The 22,194-nt window shown below is 47.1% G+C and overlaps 1 protein-coding gene across 3 annotated transcripts in view; it reads left to right on the forward strand.

Moving 5' to 3' along the window:
- LOC119164566 (juvenile hormone acid O-methyltransferase) overlaps nucleotides 1-22,194 on the forward strand; it is a 162,962-nt gene that overhangs the window by 80,701 nt on the left and 60,067 nt on the right. The gene's annotated exons all lie outside the window — the stretch shown is intronic.

The following is a 22,194-nucleotide window of genomic DNA, read 5'->3' on the forward strand; positions in this document are numbered from 1 at the left end:
TCACTAGAAAGAGTTGCTACGTTATACTCACTGGGTGTAACCTCCTTTGTTTTATAAAGGTTTAGCGAGCGTTGGTCCGCAGTGCCATGAATACAGTGAACTAGTATATACCATGAAGTCGAGGTGGTTAAAGGTGGGAAGTAGACCCGAAGCGCAAGCCGTAAGAAAGTGTGCGTGTGCCACCTCTTGTTTAGTCCTTGGAATGTCCGCTAGATGGTGGTGCTTCCATATGGGGAATATATGATGAAAAGATGAGAGATGATGGTACTTGGAGTGTTGAATGGATGGACGAAGGGACACACAGACAGATAAATAGATGGACGCATGAACGGACGCAGGGGCGGATGGATGGACTAATGCAGGGATGGACGCACGAACAGACACACGCACGGATGGTCGGATGGACGCATGGATGGTCACACAGGCGGATGCATGGACGGACGGAAGCAAGACCGAATGGACGGACGAATGCTTCGCCCCACTCTCAATCATTCACTCCGTGAATATGCTGCCATTTTTTTTCTTTCCATTGCTCGCTGCGTCGTCCTCAATTTAAGCTGAGCCCTCTTTGTAAGTCTCCAGGTTTCTGCTTCGTAGCTAAGCACCAGCAAGACACAGCTGTTATATACCTTCCTCTTGAGGGATAGTAGCGATCTACCTGTCATAATTTGAGAGTGCTTGCCAAATGTGCTCCACGCCATTCCTATTCTTCTAGTTACTTCAATCTCGTGGTTCGGCTCCGAGGTTTTTACCTGCCCTAAAAAGACATACTGTTTTACAACTTGAAGTGCACTATTACCTATCTCGAAGCGCTGCTCTCTTCCGAGGTTGTTGTACATTACATTCGTTTTCTGCAGATTAAATTTAGGACTCACCTTTCTGCTCTCCTTGTCTAACTCTGTAATCACGAGTTGCTATTCGTCCCATGAGTTACTCAGCAATGCAATGTCATCGGCGAAGCGCAGATCACTAAGGTACTCTCCTTGAACTCTTATTCTTAACTGTTATCATTCTAGGCTTCTGAAGACTTCCTGTAAGCACGTGGTAAATAGCATTGGGGAGATTGTGTCCCCCTGTTTTACACCCTTCTTCATTGGTATTTTGTTACTTTTTTATGAAGCACTGTGGTAGCAGTTCATCCACTGTATATTTCTTCCAGGATGTTTATATATGCTTCATCGACGCCCTGATTCCGCAGTGTCTGCATAGCTGCTGGTATTTCTTCTGAATCAAACGTCTTCTCGTAATCAATGAAGGCTATGTGTAGTTATTGGCTATATTTTGAGCATTTCCCTACTACCTGATTGACAGTATCAATGTGGTCTATTGTTGAGTAGGCCGGCGTTATTTTAGTAAGATTGCATTACAATTAAATTCGCGCAATACACGATACTTTGGCTGGAGGTATGAGGCCCACCGGCTCAAGTGGTTTGACTATGATGTGCCCCCGCTTCGCGTGGGAGACACAGTGGTCTCGCCAAAGAGCCGGAGCGAACCTATTAGGGATTTAGGTCTCAATCTTTGCAGTTAGAAACCTCTAAAGGCTTCAATTGATTTCATTCAAGCACAAAAAGACCCAGTTAAATAGGCCCAATTGAAGCCATTCCGAAAAATTCGTTGCATCTCCACCGTATTGGTACCCAAATTGCTCTACACTGCCTCTGCTCCCCTGACAGTTCTTCCTTTAACTTCTGCATTGGATAAAAGTATCCAGTAAAGTGTAAAGAAGTTACTTCATCTTCCATTATCATTTCCTGATTTTATGGTTCATGCTCTCATAAAGGAGGTGGCCTAGGCATTTTGTAACTCTGTCGCGTTTCTGCCGAGGTCGAAATGAAGTGCTACGCTCGTCTACAGCTCCCGGGTTCTCCTATAGTGGATGCCGTTCTAGAGGGTGCCTTGGGTGGTTTACGACAGGAGCTTGAGGAGAAGATGGGAGTCCCGTTGTGAATCGTAGAGGCGTCTTCCCTCAATCAGGCATTAAAGGAGGCCAGCTTAACGTATCTGGAGAATGTTAAACAAATTCACTCTAACGAAAGCCTTTTTGTTTTCGAGGACGATCCAGTCGGAAACAGGTGGCTCTGGCTTGATGCCAGATTTATGAGTGACGGTGATCGCATCAAGGCCTTGTGGCTGCGCACCAACCTCTTCCTTATCAGGACATTCTCCAATCGGCACAGTAAGGATGATTAGGCTTGGCTATTTACAAGTTTACTTTCCCCTTGTACAGAAGTTACTGTTTCTGCATGAGGTTAAGCAGCTGAATGGTAGAACAAAAAAAAAAGCGCGGCGGACGCCGGCGCTGGGGGAAAAAACTTGGGCATCCCAAGGTTTCTTCGGTTGGGCTTGTCCAATGAGGCATGTCTCTGATCGTTGGTCCAGATGTTCTTTTCACTCAGCCAACTGCTTCTCAAGCCGCGTTCTTGAAATCATAAAGGAAGAAGAAAACTAAAAAAAGTAAATCGAACAGGCAGTTAATACTTGCAAAAAAGAGAAAAGGAAGAGAAAAAAAGAGATAAGAAAATTATCAAGTAACACGGCTTTCGTGCCGGGGTAGGCTTTCACGCATTTTGTTTGCTGACAGTCAATACACATAACTTGCATCGTCTGCCCCGGTTTACATATATATATATATATATATATATATATATATATATATATATATATATATATATATATATATATATATATATATATATATATAAATTATGAAGTCTTGGTAGTCTTGGTTGCGACAGTGTTTAATTGAGGAAAGACCTCGCAAAAAGAACGGGCAGAGCCACCACACAGACGATGACGATGATGAAGACCCAGAGTGGCAATGAGGACAAAGAGACAAGCGGATGATGGTGATTGTGATCATGCAGGAATGAGGACGATGTAAGTAACAAATGCCCACACTGATTCCCCCCACTTGGAAGCGGACACCCTGGCCGCCGTAAGTCAAAGTGACGGAGAACGTCGCGTGAAAAGTTTCATGCGACAAACGTGGACAATCTCTGTGCTGCGGTAGCGGCGGTCTGTTGGGGTGACGAGTGGTGTCACACGATAATTAACCGGCGAAGTCTGTTCTAAATCAATGTATGGCCCGATAAAGCGTGGTTGGAGTTTGTCCCAGAGACCAGGAGTGCAAATAGGTGTCAAAAGCAGCACCTCGTCACCAGGTTGGAATAACACAACGCGGTGGAATTCGTCATAGATGGTCTTCCGCTCGTGCTGTCTGGCTTCAGTATTGATGCGAGCCTGATGGCGATACTGGGACAGGCGGGAAACGTATTCATCGCTGGAAGACTGACATGAATTCCCATGGCTGCTAAAGAAGGAGACGTCGAGAAAGGTAGTCGAGGTGCGTCCGTACACGAGGTAAAATGGTGAGTAGCAAGTTGTTCGCTGAACGGCGGTGTTGTAAGCGAACGTCAAGAATGGTAAAAGAGTATCCCAGTTTTTGTGGTCGGGTTGGACGTAAACGGCTATCATGTCTGCAAGGGTTCGATGAAATCTTTCTGTGAGACCATTTGTCTGAGGGTGGTAGCTTGAAGCTGTCTTGTGAGTAGTTCCAGAAGCGCGCAGTACTTCATTTACCGTTTGTGACAAGAACACTTTGCCGCGATCTCTAAGCAGTACACGAGGAGCCCCATGACGCAGGATTATGGCGTGAAGACTAAAGTCTGGAACTTCCACAGCTGAGCCTGTAATAACAGAGGAAGTCTCAGCGTAGCGTGTCAGGTGGTCAACGGCGGTCACTATCCATCGTTTGCCAGCAGATGTCACGGGAAGAGGCCCGTAAAGGTCAACACCTACAACCGCGAAAGGCATTGAAGGGCACGGAAGTGGCTGTAGAGGTCCAGCAGGTGCGACGTGAGGAGTTTACGACGCTGGCATGGGTAGCAGGAACCGACGTACCGAGCTACACTAGAAGAAAGGCCAGGCCAGTAATAACGACATCGAATGCGGTCAAGAGTTTTTTTAAAACCAAGATGACCAGCAGTCAAGTCGTCGTGGAAGGCTTCGAGCACCTGAAGTTGAATAGAGCGTGGTAGTACAGGAGCCCAGCGCTGACCGTCAGTGTGGTAGACGTGGCGGTAGGGAACCCCCATGTCCTGCTTAAAGTGCAGGAGGTGACGACGGAGTCGCGCGTTTGGTGGATGAGAAACTCCCGAAAGGTGGTCCATGATGCGTCTGCAGTATGAATAGGACCGCTGGCGGGAGATAAATGTTGGCTCGTCGTCCGAAAAGGGTTGCGTTATTGATGCAAGCGTATGAATTTTGGTAGATGTGGCGGTTGAGTTCTCACCAACGCTCATATTGGTAGTTGGAAGCGGGCAACGAGATATAGCATCGGCGTCTTGATCTTTTCTGCCTGACTTGTAAGTTATGTCAAAGTCGTACTCCTGCAAGCGTAGTATCCATCGACCCAAGCGTCCGGACAAGTTCTTCAGTGTAGAAAGCCAGCATAAGGCATGGTGGTTCGTAACGATTGTGAAGTGACGGCTGTGGTGATAAGGACGGAACTTCTGGACCGACCAAACCACAGCCAAACACTCTTGCTCAGTTATAGTGTAGTTCTTTTCAGCAGGGGTGAGTACGCGACTGGCATATGCAACAACTTTTTTTAGGGAAGACTTGTCGCGTTGTGGAAGAACGGCTCCTATACCAAGGCCGCTAGCGTCGGTATGAAGGATAGTCGGTGCGGCTTCGTCAAAGTGGCAGAGCAGAGGTTCAGACGTGAGTGCCCGCTTCAACAGCTCGAATGCCGTTTGACAATCTTGAGACGACAGAAAGGGGACGTTCGAAGTGAGTAGTTGGTGTAACGGAGCAGCAATAGAAGCGAAGTTCTGGATAAATCGGCGAAAATAGGAGGCGAGGCCAAGGAAACTGCGAAGCTCTTTTGGTTTTTCGGGATGCGGTAAGTGAAGGACTGCAGAAATCTTGTCAGGGTCGGGCCGGATGCCATTTTTGCTAACGACATGTCCTAAGACCTTGGTAGATTTGCTAGCGAAAGAGCATTTCTTAGTGTTTATTTGAAGCCCGGCGCCGGCAAGGCATGTCAGAAATTGATCCAGTCGTTCTAAATGCTCAGGAAACGTTTACAAAAAGATGATAATGTCATCCAGGTAGCAAAGGCAACTTTTCCATTTCCAGGCTGCGCAGCACGGTATCTATAATGCGCTCAAAAGTCGCGGGTGCGTTGCAGAGCCCGAAAGGCATCACGTTGAATTCATATAGCCCGTCGGGGGTTGCAAACGCCGTTTTCTCCTTATCGTCTTCATGCATGGGGGGGATCTGCCAGTACCCAGAACGCAAGTCGATGCTTGAAAAAAATTCCGCGCCTTGTAGGGAATCAAGGGCGTCGTCAATGCGTGGCATAGGGTACACGTCTTTGCGTGTGATCTTATTGAGCGCCCGGTAGTCCACGCAAAAACGCACAGAGCCATCCTTTTTGCGGACCAAAACAATAGGAGACGACCAAGGGCTAGATAAAGGACGGATGACTTCCCGTTCAAGCATGTCCGCAACGTTTTCTTCTATAATTTTTCTTTCAGCTAGGGACACGTGGTAGGGTCGGCGGTGTACGATAGACGTCCCAACAGTTTGAATTCGATGTGCTGTAGTATTAGTGCGGCCCAGCTTAGAGGAGCAAAAATCGAAAGAATTTGCATGTTTCTCTAACAATGCGAGCAGCTGCTGCCTCTGTGAATATGTATATTCGCTGCTGATAGCGGTGGTAAAGGCGGAGGAAGAAACATGCTCACCGAGGGAAGGTTCTTTGGATGCGATGGCCTAAGTGGCGTGACAAACACAGGCTCGAAGTCGGCAACACGGGCCATAGTACACGGGCCATAGTGCCCTGTGACAGTAAGATCTTCTCCGGTGTAGAGTTGACAGCGGTGACAAGTGCAGAGCCATTGCGAAAACAAACGACACCAGACGGAAGACCTATACCTTTACGTACGCAAAGTGGTGACGGTGAGACCAATACATCACCGTGATAGATGTCATTGGACGTAATGCTGACAATTTGCTCTTGTAGTGGAGGCAGTTTGATGTCTCTCGCAGCGACCAGACGAAGTGGCTTGCGATTGTCGTCGTCAAGCATGTAGTCGGTGTCAGCGAGGTGAACGACACGTTGTCCACAACAAATCGCCGCGGAAGCGGATGATAGAAAATCCCACCCTAAAATTAGTTGGTGAGAGCAGCGGGACAGGACAGCAAACTGGACACGATGGCAGATGCCGTCGATGAACACACGCACAGTACAAAAAGCAGAAGGGCGAATGACGTTCCCCTGGGCAGCAACTAACCTGGGGCCATCGTAAGGCGTCATTACTTTCCTGAAATGTTCACACAAATCAGCACGCACCACGGACAATGTCGCACCTGTGTCCACCAAAGCATTGACTCGCACTCCTTCCACTTCCACAGAAAGCGTGTTACACGGGCCTGATGGAGGAATTTCAGTTCTAATTCCGAATGCAGTTTTTTCTCCACAAACTGCATCACTTAGTTTCCCAAATGAATATCAGATGAGAATTAGGCGGGCCGAAGTGAAGAAGTGGAACGGCGGAAGGGCGAAAGCGAGCGGCGTCTCGTGTTTCGGCTGTTTCGTGGTGCAGTCGATGCCGGAGGAGATGGAGACCGGTGCGGAGGAGACGAATTACGCCGACCTTGATAAGACGCCCCGGCGTACAAATCCCGTTCACCCACGTCGTTCCGACGCTCATCTTGCTGGCGCTTTCGGCAGAAACGAGATATGTGGCCGCGATAGCCACAGTAGTAGCATACGGGGCGAGACGAGCGCCACTGTGGGGAATAGAAGGCATTCGGGGCACCTGGAGATAGTGCGGTCAGGTGAGCCGGAGGGTCAGGGAGCACGGAATGATAGTTTACCGGGGGAGCGGCAGCAACTGATGCGTAGAACGGACGCCGCAATGTCGCGTGGGCGTCGCTGGGAGGCACAGCAGCAACTTCAGGGTATGTGGTTGTGGGGCGTGAAGCAGGTAGCTGTATGGGCGCAACGCCGGTCAGCGATGTAAGTTCCTCTCTGACGATGTCACGCAAGGGCACTCCTGAAGACTGTGTAGGACGCGGTGTAGGAGGTGTGAAGCCCATAGACCGCAATTCTTCACGTATATTGTCCCGGATGAGGTCACGCAGGTGGCCATAAGACGTAGAGTGGTGGTCGTCATTGTCCGGTTGGAGGCGAACAGAGTCCAGCGTATCAAGGCGCTGGCATGTCATCACGACATCAGCGATGGTAGCTGGGTTTTGGACAGCAAGTGCATTAAAGGCAACAGGCCCAATGCCTTTCAATATGTGGTGCACTTTGTCTGAATCCGACATGGATTGATTGACACGCCGGCACAGTGCGAGGACATCCTCGATGTATGAAGTGTACGATTCACCAGGATGTTGTCGGCGAGTGTCAAGTGTCCTCTTCGCGACGGCGGATCGAATGTCCAGGGTCCCAAAAACGTGTCGCAGCTGCTGCTGGAAGGCAGCCCAGTCGGGTAGGTCAATGACGTGGTTAAAATACCATGTCTTTGCGACTCCGGTCAGCTAAACAGGGACGTAACGCAGTTTGGCGGCCTCGTCCCACCGATTAGCGACACTTACGCGGTCGTAGTCGTCGAGCCAGTCTTCTACGTCTTCTCCACGAAGACCAGCGAAGAGCGGGGGTTCCCGCTGATGTCCGTGTATGTAAATAGGAGGGGCAGCTTGCGTCGGTGCGTTGTTGATGACATCAGCTCCGGTAGGCTCAGTCTGGGACATGCTGCTTGACAGTGGGTGCAATCGGCGGTCTGAATGAAGCTCCAGCGAGTAGAGTGGGCTGCGGGAGGTAAGAGGACCGAAAATACACCTCTACCACGTATGAAGTCTTGGTAGTCTTGGTTGCGACAGTGTTTAATTGAGGAAAGACCTCGCAAAACTAACGGTCAGAGCCAGCACACAGACGATGACGATGATGAACACCCAGAGTGGCAATGAGGACAAAGAGTCAAGCGGATGATGGTGATTGTGATCATGCAGGAATGAGGACGATGTAAGTAGGAAATGCCCACAATATATATATATATATATATATATATATATATATATATATATATATATATATATATATATATATATATATATATATGACGCAGGAGGCGTGATGGCTGTACGATGAACCATTTATTCGTCTTCCTCCTCCTCTACCGTTCTCGTGTGGTTCGTCACACGCTTCCCCCCTCCCCCGAGAGAGACGTAGGTGCGGGGGTGGATGATATCGTTTAAGTCTCCCGACATGAACGATGTCAGTCTGGCGACCGAGTGGAGCCACGCTGCGGTCGATCTCGTAGTTAACTGCCAAAATCTTGCGTATGATCGTATAGGGTCCTTCCATGATTGCGCTGAGTTTGCCGCGGTTCGGGTGCCAGGGTGTTTCATATAGAACAAAGTCTCCCACTTGAAGCTCTAATGGAAGGAACTTCTTGTCATATATGATCTTGTTTTTCTCGTGATATGCTACTGAATTGCGAACTGCGTTTGTACGAGCTTCCTGCAGATTTTCGGTAACGCCTGGAAGAAGATAGGGATACGATGGTGTGCCATACATAAGAAAGCAGGGTGGGTAGCCTGTGACTTCGTGAGGCGTTCTATTGTACTCGTCGACAACGTCCGAGAGGAGACGCGGCCACGGTTTTCCGGGTTCATCGTTGATCTTGCATCGGAGGCGAGTAACGATCGTCTGATTAGTGCGCTCGTTTAGGCCATTACACTGCGTGCGTTGTGAGCTTGTTCAAAGCTGATGAATATTGTTGTGCTTGAGGAACTGCTTAAATTTGCCGGCAGTGAATCCTGTGCCGCGGTCGGAAAGGAACTTCCGCGGCTTTCCAGCAGCGAAGATACTCTTCAGGCAAGAGATGTACGCGTCGCAAGTCTCATTCTTGTGTGCGAAAGCCCAGACATAACGGGTGGCATGATCAACGGCTAAGTGAATGAATCTTTTGGATGACCCGTAGTTGCCAAAACTTCCGATAGTGTCCATGGCCAGAAGATCAAACGGTTGTTCCGCTGGTGGCAAAGACTCCAAGGAACCAAATCGTTTGTTCTTCGGTTTCTTGCAACGCTGGCTGGTATCGCAGTGGCGTATGTACTCGCTCACGTCGGTGATGATGTCGGGCCAATAGTATTCTGGAGAGAGAAGCCGCAGCGTCTTCTTTACCCCGACATGACCGAAAGCGTCATGAGCTTTTTGGAGAAGATAAGACCGGAAGGCAAAAGGCACATAGACTTTTCGTATTCCCCTGCGTGTCACTATACTCAGTCCGTTCTCAATGGTATGCTTTCCGGGTGGTTTGTCGTTGTCATGCTCTCGCAGTTGCTCAGCAGATAGGAGTTGAACTACCGGGCTTCGAGATAGTGCATCAGCTTCAATGTTGTCAATGCCCTTTTGGTGTTTGATGTTCACGTCGTACATGGAGAGTTTCAAGGACCACCGGAAAAGTCGGCCTCAGGGATTCTTGATGCTTTTAAGCCATTGCAACGCTGCGTGATCTGTGATCACAGTGAAAGGTTTCTCGTGTAGATAGCAGTACCATTTATCGATGGCGTCAATAATTGCCAAACATTCGAATTCTGTGATGGCGTAATTAATTTCGTGTTTTAGTAACTTCCGTGAATGGTATGCGATTGGGTGCTCTCTACCTTCATTATCAGCCTGCTTCAAGACGGCGCCGATACCTCTGTTGGATGCATCGCAGTATAGCACACAAGGCTTAGTGGCATCGTAGATGTTAAGGATTGGCTCTTCCGTCACGCATTTTTTGAGCTGAGTGAAAGCCAGTTCACACTCCGCATCCCAGTTCCAGGTGGCGTCTTTGCTGAGCAGGCGCGTCAGTGGGTGAGCGATTTGACTGAAGTGGTCGATATATTGCCGGTAAACATTGACAGTGCCGAGAAAACGCTGCAACTCTTTAGGGCGTGATGGTGTCGGAAACCGTAAGATTGCGTCCACGTTGCTTTGCTTTGGAGTGACGGTGCCATGCGAAACCTTGTGTCCCAGGTACTCAATGGAGGTTCGAGCGAATTGACATTTCTTTAATTTCAGCTTGACGCCTTCGCTTTTGAAAGCTTTCAAAACGCCCTCCAGATGCCTCAGATGGTCTTAAAACGTGTCAGAGTAGACAACAATGTCATCGAAGTAATTCGTGACGTTCTGCAAACGGTGTTTTGCCAATACGAATTTGACAGCCCGTTGGAAGGTGGCCGGAGCATTCCGAAGGCCAAAAGGCATGACGAGCCACTCGTAGTGACCGGTACGTGTGACAAACGCCGTTTTCGGAATGTCATCAGGGTGAATCTTTACGTGCCAGTAACCTGACGTTATGTCTAATGTCAAAAAACACGTAGATTTCCCCAGAGAATCGAGAACGTGATCGATGCGAGGGATGGGCTGATAATCAGGCACCGTCAATTCGTTCAGCTTGCGGTAGTCGATGCAGAAGCGCGTGCGTCCTTCCCCTTTTTTCTCTGCCAGAAGTGCTGGCGCAGCGTATGGGGAGGTAGATAGTTGTATGACACCTTGCTTGAGAAGCTCATTGATCTGTCTGTCCATTTCAACGCTGTCAGTTTCTGAGCATTGATAGGGAGCTCTACGAATGGGAACATTGTTGTTGAGATGAATGCGATGCATTTCGCCGTTGATGCACCCAATGTCTGTCTGTGACTTGGAAAAAATGTCATCGTACTTGTGGATAAGCTGCTTCAATGCCAACTGTTGAGTTTTATTTAGATGTAGTACATCACAAACTTCAACACCTTGCAAAGACGCGCCCTTGTTAACCGTGGTTTGGTTCTGTGTACGAGAATGGAGGATGTCTTTCCCTTGGCGTAGAGTCATAGTGTCAAGGTCCAGCGACAAGTTAAAGAGGCAAGCACAATCCAAGCCAAAAAGTAAGTTGCTCTTCATGCCTTGTAGAACATGAGCCTGAATTTCTCTTGTCACATTTCCTATCTGTACCTTTAGATTAACGCGACCCAAAGTTTTGGTAGATGATGTGACTTGTTGAACTGAGATGCATGAATTCCTCATTATTTGCAGGTGAAGTGCCTTCAGCACTGCTTCGTTGATACAGGTAATTTTAGCTCCGGTATCAAGTGTAGCGCTGACAGGGTACCCGTTAATGAGGGCATCAAACTGAATTACATGAACTCTGGGTCGCCCTTCTCGTTTCCCTGGTTGGTGGAGAGGGCGGAAATGCTTGCGCGTCGTGGGCATTCATTATGCCAGTGCATCTGTCGGGGTAAGCCATCCATCGCGCAGCGTTTGCACTCACGCACGGGTGTTCGTACCGGGGAATTACGTGGACGCTGACTAGTTCTGTCACTTGTTACGTTAATCTGTGTATTCCGAGCTGGTGGAAAGCGATGTAACTTCATTCTCTGCATGGTTGACTCTACACGAAGTGCAGCTGTAAGCCATGCCTCTGGTGTAGACGAGGTAAGCCCAGCAAGCGCCATCTCCATATGCGCAGGAAGGCCGTCGATGAGCCCTGATATAAGGTGCGTGTCCTTTAAGTCGGCGAGGCGTCCGAGAGACATTTTTTCATTATAGTATTCTTGCAAGCTCTGGCCTGTTCGCAACCGGCAATGAATGAATTGGCGAAAAGGATCCGCGACGCTGCTCGTAAAGCGTCCCTTCATGCGTTCACATAAGCTCTCCCAAGACGCGTCTGTGTCGAAAACCTCGGTGAGAAACCATCGGAAAGCCTCACCTTCAAGGTAATCGGAGAAGTAGCACAGCTTGTCTCACTCCGTCCATGCGGCGGCCGCAATCCTCACCTCAAAGAGTCGGAGCCACTTGTCAAAAGGGACGTCCGTAGATGCTCCCGAGTACTTCGGGATGTTGATGACTTTCTTGGATGTGGCCATGATGAAGGGCACGGTAGATCCTGTCGACTAGTGTGACGCAGGAGGCGTGATGGCTGTACGATGAACCATTTATTTGTCTTCCTCCTCCTCTACCATTCTACCACACCGTTCTCGTGTGGTTCGTCACACACACATATATATATACATATATAAATTTATATATATATATATATATATATATATATATATATATATATATATATATATATATATATATATATATATATATATATATATATACTGGTGAGAGAGTTGGGTTTGCTCCCCACTCGCGAAAGAGATGTGTCACAGAGGATGGGAGATGACAGTACTTGAAGTGTTCGCTAGATGGACGCACGGAAGGACAAACAGACGGGCGGACGGACGTACAGACACTTCGCCCCACCCATAATCATTCCCTTTGTGTATATGCTGTGATTTCGTTCTTTCTAACTTTGTTTATGTGTGGTACTCCAAATCATAACTCGTAAGACGTCACTAACTTTGTGCTTTCATTAAGCTTTTGCATTTGTTGTATTATAAGGTAAAATTCTAACAGTACGTGTCTTCTTGCTCATTTTTCTCACTCCCGTGATAAATTGATACGCCGCTTCTTTAGTGTGTGGTTGCCAATAAAAGTTTTTGCGGAAACTGTAGCCTCAGATTCAGTGCCCGGCATCTTGAGCAAAAGGGCGCGAGCAGCACCTTTTCCGTGGTATATAACACAACACACCTTAAGGCAAAATCTGCGACAATGAAGCTATAACCACATGAGAAGCGAAATGTTGGAACAGTAAGCTACAGTCTATAACTGTATTGTTACATTATCAGAATTGCCATTACAATAATTTACACATGTGCTCAATAAAGCGCTTGTATACGGTCAAACTCTATTGATATAAATTGCAAATTTTTTTATCGCAGTATTAACAGACGTAAATGGCTTTATTTTCAAATCGCATACCTATTGCAAAGGTTCATTGGCTCTTCATGCAAGTTACTGCACTGCGGCGAGGAACATTTGCAGGTTTGTTTACTAGATGGCGCTACTCTTCTTGTATCAATATTTGAGAGAGTGACTGATTACGCCGGCTTGCACGTCATGCGAATCGTACCCTCTCGTCATCCACGTTTTTTTTCTTCATGTGCCAACAGCTCGGCTTTATGCGACAGTCTTTAACTGCGGTAAAACAGGGGCCAACGAAACAAAAAATAATGCCAGGGACGATTTCAGCGTGCAATGGCCAATGCTAGTGAGACGTCAACCAAGAGCTGAGCTTTGTTCCATCATGGTAGCACCCCTACAGCTACAGTTTTGAAGGCACGGCCCGCATGGGTAACTATTTCTCTACAGTCAGTACATTACTAACTTCATGTTTTTCGTGCATCAGCACCCCACGACGGAGCCCAGTAGCAACAGTGCTAGAGAGCACCCGCCCACAATTCGAGCTCTACTGGGCCGATAGCCCGCTCGGTTCTTCCTTCTTAAGATCGTAAACTTACATTACAGCACAGAAAAATAACTGATAGCTGATATTTTACTGATTTTTTGCTGATATGTTACGTTCTGAGCATAAATGTAGCAGTGAAACTTAGAGGAAGTAATATTTCAAGATACGCCACACGTCGCTACTCATGAGATAAGCAGAAAAGTGCGCTTCGTTTGAAACGCACCGGTATCAGTTTACGTCCTCTGGAAGGAACCACCAAGCTGAGGAAGTTTTGTGGGCATGCCTTCGCTCTGTTCAGTACTCAGCTTTATCGTATTGCGGGGACGCACAGAAAAGTCACCACTCGCGCACGCTAGTTAAAAATTTGCGCGGTAGTATACATGACGCATATTTGACCAGGCTTGAATTACAGACTGCCAAATTTTTGAGAGTACAAACAATTAAACATTACTTGCTGCCTTTTACTTGGGGGTGCTGATGTGCAACAAAGTAGTACAAAAATTGGTTCTATCATCTGACATGTGTGATTGAGTGCGCGTACAGGCTGAAAAAGAAAATAGCACAGAGATTACGACCGCTCTTCCTGTCATGTGGTGCTGTTAGTTGCCACCATAAGAGGGCGGTTATCGCTGTGTTGGGGCGAGACCTCATAAAAAAGAGCATTGCCTTTTCCAGTTTTGGTGCATTTTCAAGTCTACACAACCGTTACGCTGCCTTAGCGGTTTCCGCTTACAATCATTAGATAACGTGCGTTCTGTTTCCTCATGATAAGTAAGTGTTGGTCACGCTAGTGTTTCTGTGTGAAGCAACTATAAAAAGGATAATAGGCACCTGATCCTTGCCGATAGGCACGGACGCAAACACGTCATAGTTTCACGTAGCCAAAGTTGCTAATTGCTTCTCGGAGTTGAAGCAGGTTCATATTGAACTAATTGAATCACCGAAGCAATTTATTTCGTGTTATCTGAACAGAAGAAAAATAATGCACCCGTTCTCACTGAACGTGAACAGTATCCAAATAAAGGCTTCGCGCAAAAGTCCATGAGTTGAACCAGGATCCGCTGCGTAAGGGTAACCGAACGTGAAGGCGACGTCGGCTCCGTGGGCCACTCCCATTCATGCATGAAGTGGTAATGTCATTGGCTTGTGTGCAAATATGTACGAAAACACTTTTTTGCCACTTTTTTATGATATTCAGCAAAAAATTGCAAGGGACCATTGAGCAGTCTGTCTGACATATAGCCGATGTAGGGATGTCTCAGCGCGTCATTATCTCCTTCAAGCGCTTCTTTTGTGTAGGTTCGTAGAAAATCCGGCACGTCGTCCTTCAGCAGCCTCGATATGCGCCGCGAAGAGATTCAAAGAGTTCGTTTCTTGGAAAGTTCTTAATGTCTTCGGGCAAAAGCTTAATGTCCGAAGGAAATAGGATAAACGCAGCTCCCTCGTCGGAAGTCACGCCAGCCAAGACATCTACGGATGAGGTGAAACTTCGTGTCAGAAATCGGAAAATCATCGTGATAAATGTGGGCGAATGGGGCCAGTTTTGGTGCCGCACCTTCTAGGAAAGCCTTTTTTCTGAAGTCTTGGCAGTTTGTTTCTCATTCAATCATATGATTTCTTCCGCATAGGATGACAACTCAATGGATGTACAATTAGAGCAGCCGATACCATTTGCGATCTTGTCTGCCTTGGCCATGCTCTTCTGTACATACATCATGCCGCTCATAGCGACGGTTCTCTTAAAGAGAACTTGACTTAACGGTGACATGTTGTGAGAGTGCACAGAAATTGAGCAAGCGCTTTCTCTGAACAACGTCATTCGCTCTGGGTCACCGCCGAAGTGTTCAATGTTGCGCTGAATCCACATCAGAGCCACATTCTGGTCGAGCAGGCAAATGTTACCGGGCGCCTCGGGAGAATTCGCATTCAAGAAGCCCAAAATGCCAAGACGTTAGTTCATTGACATGACGACTACACCACCCAACGCCAAAAGAAAAACTCCGTGGTAGTCGGCCTGATTGGCGCTGCCAAGCGTGAATGCACCTTCGTAGATCCATACAAGTGCAGGGCGCCGAGATCCCGGACGTTTGGCGGTCTTGGGGAGCCATACATTCAGGTATAGACAGCCCTCTGTAGAGCCTAACTTTTCCAGAATGATCCGTTCGGTGAACACCTGGATGGTTACGAAACAAAATAAACAGAAAAAAGTCATTTTTTGTGGGCCGAAGGTTTTTATACATAAATAGCGCTCTGTATGAAAATGCACATTCACTGCAAGTGCATCATTGGCAACACGCTCAACCCAAAGGGAGCGTATCTATATATATTGGGTTAATAACATTGTTTTTCTATAGTCGTTTTCTTCTATATTTTGACAACAATCATACTTTAACATAATTTCACATTAAATTCATGATAGATCCTAGAACACCGCATGTCGCTGCAGCAAACGCTTCCACTAGTTGACTTATCATGGTCATGTCACCAACCGCCTTGCTGAGCAGCGTGTTTTAGTATGCCTTGCTGCCTCTCCCATCAACCAGAAATATGGCAGAGAAAAGTGAAAGCAAGTGGGACAAGGTTCAATGTAAAGAATAGAGAAGAGAAGTTCGGCTGGCCTGCGTTGCAAGTAAAGGGCACATTATAAAAATGTTGCAAGTGAGTAGTGCCCATGTTGATCGCGTAGAAGACTTGATCGCGTGAGGAAGAGAGGGGAGGGGGGCTGCGTAGAGTCCTCTCCACGGAATGCCCGCGCAATTCAATTCTTCGCGCCCAATGTACTGCTTTACAGATCATCAGAAGTTTACGCACGAATAGCCTAACCCCTGTATTCAAAAACGCTCCTCGACTCGACTTTGACCCTTCGCTTGACAGAGTTGAGCACTGCTCCTCAGCTCGGCTCAAAGTGACGCTGCGCTACTCAAGATTCGCAGCAGATTATCGCAGATATGCAGTGACTTTCCAGGCCTAGAGGTGGCGCTTCCATCGGCTTTCTCGAGTGAAGGTGAAGCGTTGAGTGAAGAGACGTTCTAGAATACGGGGGTAAGAGTTTCTAAAGAAAATGCTTAAGTGTGGCTGCGCTATTATACCGTACCTACACTACAGTACAGATTCAAGAGCTCCTTTTGAATTGTTTCTATACCTGTTGGATGAACTGTTTTGAACTTGTAAATAGGGTAATATTTTGTCATCATAGGCTCGTATAGCGAGATAAGAAATATATAATAAAATACTAAAGAGCAAAAACAACTTCATTGCACACACACAGCATTGCTCTGTACAAACCGGAGTATAGATAATGATAAAACTACAATGAAAACATGAACATCAAAATATCAAAACACCGCATGACATTACAGTCAGATTGTGCGTCACATAGACAGCACAGTCATTGTGATATGAACTAGATGAGTAGTTGATCCTTTTATTGGCTCGTGCGTGTTCACTAGATGAGTAGTTGATCCTTTTATTGGCTCGTGCGTGTTCAAATACAGTCTTGCATCCATGTTTGTGACGATGGCAGCGATTAGTCAACGCAAGTAACTGTAAAACTTGAATACGCAAATATACACAAGAAAAGAGGCGTTCGAGATGGTATCCAACAAGCATAAACGATGACGCCACGGGCCGTGGGTCAAGGCTGATAATGCTTGGTGGACACAGTAGGAAGCGTGCCTGTAGTTTCGTTAATGCCTGCTGGCACGGTGTTGACTTTATAGATGAGATACGATTCGCGAATTTCACGATTGTGATGAGAATAAAAGCCCGATTTAAGTATAGTGACCAAGATTTTTTTTGAAAGAGTCGCCTGGTAAGTGAATATGTTTTGAGAGTCGGAGATTAGGTAGCGTATTGGTGTGCGACCTGTGGTTGAAGCGTATTTGGAATGATGTCTCAGTTTGGCCAACACACTGTTCTTGGCGGACGGCGCACTCAGAGTATGTATGTAACGTTAGAGCATTTCCAGGAGCCGCGAATTTGAAAGGTGAAGTTTGACGATGTACTAACGGCTCCTTGGGTGATTTGCATATATACATATACAAACCTTGCAGCGTAATTTGTTGCATGGTGCACAATCAGATGTTGTGGGTTCATTTAATTTTGACGATGTTAGCAAATACGGAGATTTTTCGAGCACCGGTAGACTACGCGAGGTGGTTCAGGGAAGATATTTTTCAGATGCTCACTTGGGCAAGGATGTTGTGATGGCGTTTGAGTATAGAAGGAACCTTCGGCACTGATGCCGAGTAAGTTATTATGAGATTAGCGCCAGCACCTCGTTCAGGCAAATGGTTTTCGTTAAGAATGTCGGCTCTATTCAATTGGTCTGCTTGGTTTATAGCGTCATTGACCACGCCCGCCGGATACTGTCGTTCAATGAGGGCGCTTTTCAGTTGCTCGCAGTTAGATAAGAAACTTTAGCGGTCGAAACACAGCCGCCTAAAATGGTGAGCTTGACTATGAGGTGTACTTGTCTTACAATGTCGCACATGACGGCTCTGGAAATGGAGAAGCTGCTTTTTATCCGTAGGTTTGTGGTATAATTTCGTGAGCAATTTTTCTTCGAAAAGCGCAACACTGACATCCAGAAAGTTAACAAAATTTGTCGATTAGCTGTGCGAGAGCTTGATTGACGGATGAAAATTTTTGAATCCAACCATAAATTTTAAGAGCTTGTCCACGCCATACGTCATAACTAAGAATATATTATCTATAAACCGTTTATAAAACAAAGCCTGCAGGTCAGTGCCCGACAGTTAAGGATTCTCCTTATGCCCATGAAAATGTTAACATAAGTAGGGCCTACTCGGGTTCCCATTGACGTGCCGCTGATCTGGACGTCGTGACAATTATTAAACCCAAAGTTATTGAGTTCAAAGATGAGCTTCAATGGCAATGGCAGGGCTTCTTTATCGGTTGGTCTCTCGAAGCAAGTATCCTCGTATGCCTTTAAAAACTGCAGCAATTCTATCAATATGCGGTGTGTTAGCATATAGTGAGGCTACGTACATCATTGCAAGTATCACTTTTCGGGGAATGTTAAGACTTGATATGTCTTGGAGAAAATTATTCGTGTCCTTGAATAGTGAAATGTCTCTGGAATATGTTTAATAACAGAATCAACATAGCGCGACAAATTCTCGGTTGTATTGTTTATACCGGCGATTATCGGATGGCCCGAGTTACCTTGCTTATGAATCTTCGGGACTATGTAAAATTTGCCGGTCACAGGGCTGAGCTGAATAAGTGACCAAACACTTTTTTGCTGCAGTTTTCTTTCCTCTTGATAGAGTCATAAGCTTATATTGCAAGATGAACTCAAAACTATTAGTAGGGTCAGTTGGGAGGGCTCTACATCTCTGTTACTAGTACTAAAACCAGAACAAACGGGAGAACGTATTGCTGGTTTTTCTGGCTGTGGCGCAAGTTGAACGTTATCGCGAATAACTTTCGCAAACTTTTTCACATGGATTTCTGCTCGCTTGCACCGCTGAAATTCTTGAAGCAGAGCATATTCTGAAAAGCTTATCTGATTAGCGTTACGCAGCTGTCGTTTCGTGTTGATCAAGTGTTTTACGGATGAGTGATAATGGTTGATCACAATGCCTGTCAGGTCTAATGAGGCTTTTCGTAGCGTATCGCCCTAGTGGTCATAATTATAGCTAGAAATTTCAGAGGTGGCTGGTGTGAGAGAAAGCTTAAGACCCTCCGGCATTTTTCGTGAAGTAACGTGATTGATGGATTAATTGATATGTGGTGTTTAACGTCCAAAAACCAACATATAATTATGAGAGATGCCGTTGTGAAGGGCTCCGAAAATTTTGACCACCTTGGATGCTTTAACGTGCACCCAAATCTGAGCACACGGGCCTACAAGTTTTCCGCCTCCATCGTAAATGCAGCCGCCGCAGCCGGGAATAGAACCCGCGACCTGCGGGTCAGCAGCCGAGTACCTTAGCGACTAGGCCATCACGACGGGGCAGTAACATGTGACCTAAGGGCACATTCATGCAGTTTATATCAGACACTGTTTTATACATCTTTTTTAATCTTGTGAAATTTTTTTAATGTGTGGTACACAGCGGGGAGCATTAACGAGTCAGTCCCAAAATTTTGTTGCCGGGACAGCAAGTTTGGAACTACTTAAAACATACTCATGAGTATATAGAAACGTTATCAGACCTTTTTGTTGCCAAGTTTTGTCAAATGTGAAATGCCAAGTTTTGTCGTATGTCTTTGAGCTAATGCCACAAAACTGCTAAGAATATGCCTGGAAATCAGTGACGCAGAGTGTGAAAATTTTGGTGTGCAATCGAAAATTGAAACGTTTTTCGTGTTTTTTGTTTTTTTTTGTGGTCAATAATGGTGGTGAATTTGACATTACAGTTCTGACAGTGAGACCTGTGAATTCAAGCCTACCGATTCAGTGGTCTACTGGGGTGTCCTTTTAAATTTTGTATTTTAAGCTAAGCCGCATTTTACGAAAACATGGCAACTGCAGATAGCCGCTCCAGCAGGTTCCGTCATGGAGGATGTTGAAGAATGGCTGACTCAGTTCAAACGGGTCTCCGATTACAATGGTTGGACCGACTTCGACAAGATGAGGAACGTGTATTTTAGCTTGGAGGACGGCGCTCGTACTTGGTACGAAAACCATGAGCCTTTCCCGTAGTGGAGCATCTTTCGTCAATAGTTGCTGGCAAGTTGGTCCAATCCCGATGGCCGTGAACGAGCCGAGCGAGTGATTCAGTCGTGCCTCCAAATGCCGAATGAAAGCGTCATGATGTACGTCGAGGACATGATGAGCCTCTTTCGTCGAGCTGACCCCGACATGGCAGAAGAAAAGAAGGTCCGTCATTTAATGCGAGGAGTGAAGGAGAAGCTTTTCGCTGGCCTCGTTCGCTGTCCACCAAAGACCGTGGCGAAATTTTTGACCGAAGCTACAACCATGAAACAAGCGCTGCAGCCGCGTTCTACTGTGTACGACTGGCAAGTGAGTGTCGCTTAGTCAATAGGTCAGATCGGAGGTGCGGCAGGCAACATCAACATCGGGTCTCTTTGCGATCTCATTCGATCGGTGGTGCGTGACGAACTACAAAAATTCAGTGCCAGTCCCAACCTACTGCAGGATCTATTTGCAGCCTCGTCAGAAACGAAGTACGACAGGCTCTCCAAGTGCCACCTTCCAGTTAAGTCCCGCCTGTCCAGATGGAGCCACATCGTGCATTATACGCAGAAGTTGTCAGTCAATATATTCCTGCTTCCCCGCGCTTTGTTAATCTTATGCCTCAGGATAACTTCCTTCGCTGCAGCTGATTCAGCATTCGAAAAATCAACAGCCGCTTCCCAGAAAACCTGACGTATGGCACACACCGGACAGACGACTACTGTGTTACCACTGTGGTGAAGCTGGACATGTGTACCGGGAATGTTCCTATCGTAGCCTCGGAGTACAGGGTTTTGCCGTCGACTTGCCACGGACGAGAATCGGCGAAAGACTGAAAGCTATTGAAGATTACTTTTCACAACAGCGCATGCCACTGCGGCGGCAGTCACGGTCCCCATCCCCAAGGCGATCTTCTCCAAACTTTCGGAGCCTCCCAGGGGCGGCGCCGGTGCACTTGCCAAGCCCTTGGCGGGAAAACTAACGACAGTGACCTTCGAAAGCGAGGCCGCTGACACTCGACACAAGCAAGGCCTCCCACCGACTCACGTATCTCGACTCCCACCGACTCACGTACCACCGGATTACGTACAAGGCCTCCCACGTACCCGTAGCAATTCCCCGACGACAGTGACGAAAGCCAGAAGCAGATTTTCTTTCGATATGCATGTGGTAGTCGACGGTCACCACGGCGTTAGCGCATTATTGGACACAGGAGCGGACTACTCGATCATGAGCGGGAAACTAGCAGCGCACATAAAGAAAGTTGTAACGCCTTGGTACGAAGCACAAATTCGTTCTGCCGGCGGACACGTAGTCACCCCCATCGGCATGTGCACTATCGCAGTGAGCATTCGGGGACGTACGTTTCTCGTCAGCTGCCTCGTGCTTCGTAACTGTTCCCGAGACCTAATCCTGAGAGTCGACTTTTTTGCTGAAGCACAGCGCTACCATCGATCTTCGAGAGCGTGCCATGACGTTTTCGACAGCTGGATTCTCCGACAAATCTGACGACATCCGTGACAGCACGTTTCGCGTTTCTGCCGACAGCATCACGTTGCCTCCGCGTTCAAGCGTCCTAGTTGATGTGGTGTCCGACAACTTACGGGATTGTGAGGTTGTCACCCAAGGCAACTTGGCGCTTTTCTTCATGCTACGTGTCTATGCTCACGCAGTCTCGTCACGCTTTATGACGGACACTGTGCTTTACTTGTGACTAATTTAAGTAACGAGTACCGGCACCTGTTTCGTGACACCGCCGTCGCTTTCACCTACCCCATCGCAGACGTTTATGAATGCTTCGCATCTACATCAGCCGAGGACGGGCTTCGACCGACACCAAGCGACGTGACTTCACTACTTCCAAAAGTTGATGTCAACTCGACCCTCTCGGAGCAACAACAGACTGAGCTACGTGAACTGCTATATCAATTTAAAAAGCGCTTCGCGTCCACCTCGAAGGTTCGTCAGACACCAATCACCAAACACCGAATAATTACGTATACTGACGCCTCGCCCATAAAACAACACCCTTACCGCGTTTTGGCAAAAGAACGTGACGTGATAAATGCTCAAGTCGAAGAGATGTTGCAAGATCACGTTATCCAACTTTCGAAGAGTGCTTGGTTATCTCCGGTCGTGCTCGTAAAGCAAAACTATGGATCACTGCACTTCTGCGTGGACTAC

This window comes from Rhipicephalus microplus, chromosome 8 (assembly GCF_043290135.1).
Source record: "Rhipicephalus microplus isolate Deutch F79 chromosome 8, USDA_Rmic, whole genome shotgun sequence".
Taxonomy (NCBI): Eukaryota; Metazoa; Arthropoda; class Arachnida; order Ixodida; family Ixodidae; genus Rhipicephalus; species Rhipicephalus microplus.